A 6,693-nucleotide genomic window follows, 5' to 3' on the forward strand; every position below is an offset into this window, starting at 1 on the left:
AGAATATATTTCCATTCTATAGAGGTCATTTTAAGTTTTTTAAAGATCGGAAATGTTCGAGACAATTTGGATATAATCTTACTGAGTTAATTTAAAAAATTAATTGAATTCAAGAGTCGGATAGAATTTTTTTAGAGAAAATGTTAGAATCGACATCGAAATAAAATTAAAATGTTATTGATGGAGCATTAAAGATGGTACGGCTCTCTCTATGTGTACATTAACTCCTACGATTGTGTGTGTGTATATACGGTAGAACATGCAAGAGTCGTTTTCTATGCGTAGGTAACGCCTAGTAATTTACAAAGCACAAGCCAGTGCCAAGCTTTTAACTCATTTTCAAGTTCCTTTGCACAAGTAATGTAAGTGTTGAATGCGTGAAGGGAATTCATGTTTCAATTTGAAAGCGACATTAGTAAAAAAGACAATTTATGAATAGGGTGTGTTCGGTTTTTCGATTCATTGTTACAAAACTAACAAAGTTTTAATTTAACGATGAGCCTAAACATGTAAATCGATCGGATTAGATGTTGGTTTGTGTCGGTTTCGGGTTCAAATCATCGGAGTTCAATTAAGTTATAACATGACAATTTAGATTTGTCTATTTTAGATTTTATGTGTTCTGATTGTTTCGAGTTTTAACTATTTTGAGATTAGATCATTTAGAGTTTGAGTATTTTTGAATTTGGATTAATCATGTCATATTTTCGAATTTGGGTTATATTGATGTGAAAAGTGGAATTGTGATGTCCATTAGCGGTTCGCTTCTTCTGTTTTGAGTAGAGAGTCTTAGCCAATAATTTCATAGAGAAAGAGAGAACGGGTTGAAGATGATGATGAATAATCGTCGAGAGAGACATTTAGAGAGGGAACCGTAGAGAGAGAGAGAGTCCTCTCTCATTTTTGCATGGTGACTTATATATAGACTTTTGATGTTGGTATCAAACGTAGGATGATGATGATTTTTTGTAGGTTGACATGTTAAATAGAGTTGATTGTCGGACATTAAATTATAAATCACACAAACTCTGTCAGTGGTTAAGTCAAAGACTGAAGTTATCTTAAGATATAAGATTTCAACTCTCGATAAAAAAAGAAAAAAAAATAATAACAGTCCCTTACGAAGGAGGTACAACATGTTAGGATTAATATATGTACAAGAAACTTGTGTGTTGTGAAAAAGGCTTCCATTCAAAACCTAAAAACTCCCCACTCCAAATAAGGTATAAAACAAATTAACAACATAGGAGGTGAGGTCGATAATTTGCTATATTTATTAGTCCTCTTAAGTAGTGATATATTTATGTGGGAGAAGCCTACTATTTGTATTAGGAACTACTACAAAGCATCAGTCTGTTCCCTGTTGTTGGCAGATAATGTTCCATCATCATCATCATCATCATCAGTATCCATCAGCAGCTTTCATTAGTAAATCTTACGTTAAAACCATTCCCATAACCATAAGCACCCGAATCTATATAGCAAACCCAACCCACTACTCATTTGTCCTTTATATCATTTCCCTACTTAGCTATATAAATATACACAGTCCTCAGATGCAAGCATTGCTACTTTTACTATGTATGTTGCCTCTGTCGGTGCATATGTATATATGTATGTGTGTGTAGTTTCAATTTTAAGTTCATTTATTGATTTGACATAATATGTGAGCTCATTGATTTCATTATCTTTCAACGATCAAGAAAAGGAGGATCTCTTTGCCCCAGATCTACACCAAAACCACCAGCAGGGGGGGCTGCGGCCGTGTCAAGCGATACAGATGCGTCAACTACTCATCAACTGCGCCGAGCTCGTGTCTCAATCGGATTTCCGGGCGGCTATCCGTCTTCTCTCCATATTATCCTCGAACTCATCCGCTTATGGGGACTCCATAGAGAGATTAGTCAATCAGTTTGCCAAAGCGCTTCTCTCCGCATCAATCGTCTTCACGGTCCTGGTTCGAACCTACTGCTGCTGATGAACAACATCAACTTCCCGATCGCCGGAACGAGCGGCGTCACCGGCATCGATCCGTCGCTACAGTCGTGTTATCTTTCGTTAAACCAAGTGACCCCGTTCATTAGGTTCGCGCATCTGACGGCGAACCAGGCCATACTCGAAGCCATACAATTAGGGCAACAGCAATGCATTCACATACTAGACTTTGATATCATGCACGGCGTTCAATGGCCTCCGTTATTCAGGCGTTAGCCGAGCGTTCCGCCAACACGCTCCGTCCCCCACCGATGCTCCGGATAACCGGAACCGGCCACGATTTGAACATACTCCACCGCACCGGCGACCGCCTTTTCAAGTTCGCGCAGTTGTTGGGGCTTAGGTTTCAGTTCAACTCGGTTTTGATCCTCAACGACGATCCTTCTTGGATAGCTGCAAACCTTCATTCCATGGTCACGATCCTCCCCAATGAAGCACTGGCGGTCAACTGCATGTTGTACCTACACAGGTTGCTGAAAGACGACTCTATTGACCTGCGGCTCTTCCTTCACAACATCAAGGCCTTGAACCCCACCGTGGTGACCGTCGCCGAGAGGGAAGCGAACCACAACCACCCGCTATTCCTCCAAAGATTCGTGGAGGCCTTGGACTATTACACGGGGGTGTTCGATTCTTTAGAAGCAACTCTGCCGCCGAACAGCGGGGAAAGACTAGCCATGGAACAGATATGGTTCGGGAGGGAGATCGTGGACATAGTGGCTGCCGAGGGAGAGAATCGAAGGGAACGGCATGAGAGGCTCGAGACATGGGAAGTTATACTGAGGAGCTCAGGGTTTTCAAATGTAGCATTGAGCCCATTCGCACACTCACAGGCCAAGCTTCTCCTCAGACTCCATTATCCATCAGAGGGTTACCAGCTTCAAGTTCACAACAACTGCTTCTTCCTAGGTTGGCAGCATCGTCCCCTTTTCTCTGTATCCTCTTGGCACTAATTTAAGGAATAATTAGTTATACATTATCACCATAGCTTCTCTAGAAGCAATAATACCACAAATGGTGCTAAATTACGGATACGGCCCTGATGTCGTGGTTGTGGATATTACGGTGTATCCGTTACACTGTATTACGGCTGTAATTTAGTACTGCTGATCCATAACCCTCGGGCCTAATCACCGATCAGTGGCGTGCACAATGCATGCATGGATATGGCATCTAAGATAATCCGTACGTTGCATGATTTTTTTTTTAATAAATGGGCTAATGCCAGGTAGTTCCTGTCGAACTTCGGCAAACATTTTATTCGAATCGGATCGAGAAATCGGAAAATGATGGTATAATTTTGATAGCATATTGCTCAATTGTGTAACCAAAAGGGATCTTTCATTGCCCTTAATTTACTCCATTAAAAGTTTCAACTTTTAAATCACCATCTTGAATTGTTTGTCTCTTTATATATTTGTTAATATGTTAATGATTCTCTATCTTTATTAAAGTACAGGGTAAATTACATTTTTAGTCACAAAGGTTTTAAAAGTTATAAAATGGTCGTTGAAATTTCCAAGCTTGAATAATAATAAAAAATCATTTCAACATAGTTCGGTGACCGTTTACGAGCTTTAACCTAAAGTAAAATGTAGGAAACAGTGATACCTTAGTGATATTTTGTTCCCCATGTCGGAACCGTCTTTCGGTTGGGCCCGGAATTGGGCTTCGACGTGAAAAATGGATTGGGAGTCGTCACCGATCATTTATTTAAAAATAAATGGGTTGACCGGATACCTTGTAATTTACCTGATCTGCGTCTTACCAAAGATGTGTCGGATTCGGGAGTCGGTTACAGTCTAGGAAGGGTTAGCACCCTTGAACTACCCTTTCGGTACTACGTAATTTCCAGTTGTCTTTAGTTAAGAAAAAAGTAAATTTAAATTAAGAGGTAAAATAGCGATCTCGACTACTTACAATTGATTGATTTGAAAGTGAACCCTTTAAGAATCAAAATGTGTATTAGAAAATGTGATGAAAATAAATTAAAATTGAAAAATAAAGAAAACGAAATGAAGAACAAAATAACAATAAATGATACACTAAAAGTAACATAATCGACATGGAGATATAGAACATGAAGGAAATAAGAATGAAGACAAGTATGACAACATATGATAAAGTAAAAAAAATGAAAGAATGAAGAAATAAGAAAATAAGACACAATAAAATGGAAAAAGAAAAGAATAAATAAATAAGGAAAGCATAATAAAAGTGAAATAAAATAATATATACAAATGTAAAATAATAGCGTACAAAGTAAAATAAATAAAATTAATAAAAACATATAATAATATCAATACCATATATATATAATAGCTAAATATGAGAGGGAGGAAAAATATATAATAATAATAGAAAAACTATAAAATGAAAATAAATATAATAATAAAAAAGTAAAGAAATAATAAGATAAAATACAAAATGTATACATATATATATATATATATATATATATATATATAATATAACATATAAGTAAAATAATAATATACTAATAATACCTATATACGAGAGTAATAAAAAAAATATAAAATATATATAAATATTATAATGTAATATAAAAAGATAATTAAAATTAAAATCCAGAAAAAGGATTAACTTGAAAGAATTACAGGCTAGAGGTCAAAATTCCAAAGCAATATTAAGGGTTAATTTCGATTTGGGGGGGGGGGGAATAACTCTTTTAAAGGTGACGAGGGATCAAAAGGGTAGTTTACCCTATTTTAGATAGAAACACACGGATCCCCGGCGTATGGGTCGGGTCATCGGGTCTGATGGTTTAAGTATAACAGTCATTTTTTTTTTCGAAAACACTCATTTCTCTCTTCTCCAAGCCAAGTGACACCCCCCTCTCTAAACATTTCTCTGAAATGTTCTTCGCTTGAAGAACAAGGGTCACAGTTTCTAGAAACCGGCCTCCAGCGCCGCCTCGCCGCCGTCGTTGAACGGCGCCGGCCGTCGTTCATCGGCGACGAACCTAAAAAAAAATTGTATTTTTATAAACTATTTTTTACCCACAACTCAAAAATCTAAACGTTTTTTCAAAACTAGCCTCGTAGGAATGCGGATCTAGAAAAGAAGATCTGAAACTCCATTTTTGTTCCTCGGCTAAAAACGTTTTTTTTTGGGGTTCGATCTGAACCAAAAGCGACGGATAAGCACACAAGCAAGGACCACTCGAGCAAGAAGGTAAGCAAAGATATACCTTTCTTTTATTTCCACTTCAAAAAGTTCTTACAAAAACGCCTTGGTTTCTTTGAGTTTCCTAGTATTTTTCTGTTAATTCGTGTAATCCGAATTGTATCAGACCTTTTTTTCTCTCTGTTGATTACATGTATTTATACTAGAAAAAAATGACAACTTTGAGTCATAATCAAACTCTATTGTTCTTGTTTGTTTCCGGATATCTCGGGACCGAGAGTCGTGCAGTCGTGGGAGGCGCGGGGATGATGTTTGACCAAGCAGCTGGGATGTGTGAGGCGTAAGGGCTTCTCGAACAAAGTTGTGCGGCGCTAGGGTGAAGCTCTTGGCTAGGGTTTGAGACAACCCTAAATATCTCCATTATGGACCGTTGGATCTCGTCTAGATCCAACGGCCACTGTTGCTGGCGGCTGGAGGCAAGAGTGGGGTTAGGGTTTCTGGAAACCCTGATCTTCTACGGGTTTGGGCTACACGTGATGTTGGTTTTGTTTGTGATGGACCTGTATACAAACATAAAAAATACATAAGTATGTATATTATATAATATAGTTAGTAACTATCATATAATATAACAACATCATTTAAAACCGATAAAATTTAGTGTCTTCAGCTGCCCCTCTTTGCTCATTGTCGTGTAACGACAATAGAGCAAAGATTTAAAGACACAAATTTCGGCCATATCAAATATCCTCTGTCGAAGAGTTAAAATTCGATACGGAAACTGATTTGTCAATACGAAATGACCCCCTCGTCGTGATGTTGAGTCAAAACTAGAAAATTCTGAGTCTGAATCATTCGTTATGAAGTTGAAATCGAGCTCAGAGTACTGGAAGTAGTTCATGGATTGTCTTCTAGCCAAAGATACTTCGTTGTGAAGTTGGGTATGGCCCATTCGTTGTGAAGTTAAGTCTGGGAACTGGATATCTTTCGTCGTGAAGTTGAAATCCAAGTGAGTAGTATTGTTCCGAGTCCAATATCCTTCGTCGTGAAGTTGAAATTGGTTCTGGAACTGGAAAATTGTTTGTTGACAACCAGCCGTCCCTTCGTTGTGAAGTTGAACTTGTGTTGTCTGGAGTCCAATATCCTTCGTTGTGAAGTTGAAATTGGCTCTGAATTTGAGAAATGTTTGTTGACAACCAGCGGTCCCTTCATCGTGAAGTTGAACTTGCGTTGTCTGGAATCCAATATCCTTCGTTGTGAAGTTGAAATTGGCCCTGAATTTGAGAAATGTTTGTTGACAACCAGCGGTCCCTTCGTCGTGAAGTTGAACTTGCGTTGTCTGGAATCCAATATCCTTCGTTGTGAAGTTGAAATTGGCTCTGAATTTGAGAAATGTTTGTTGACAACCAGCGATCCCTTCGTCGTGAAGTTGAACTTGCGTTGTCTGGAATCCAATATCCTTCGTTGTGAAGTTGAAATTGGCTCTGAAACTGAGACATGTTTGTTGACAACCAGCGGTCCCTTCGTCGTGAAGTTGAACTTACGTTGTCT

At 38.2% G+C, this 6,693-nt stretch overlaps 1 pseudogene; it reads left to right on the forward strand.

Annotated features, from left to right (window-relative positions):
• The first annotated feature begins 1,303 nt into the window (after nt 1-1,303).
• On the forward strand, nt 1,304-2,948 carry LOC120179841 (annotated as a pseudogene).
• The last annotated feature ends 3,745 nt before the right edge of the window (nt 2,949-6,693 follow it).

This window comes from Hibiscus syriacus, unplaced genomic scaffold (genome assembly GCF_006381635.1).
Source record: "Hibiscus syriacus cultivar Baekdansim isolate YM2019G1 unplaced genomic scaffold, ASM638163v2 tig00112470_pilon, whole genome shotgun sequence".
In the NCBI taxonomy this organism is placed as follows: Eukaryota; Viridiplantae; Streptophyta; class Magnoliopsida; order Malvales; family Malvaceae; genus Hibiscus; species Hibiscus syriacus.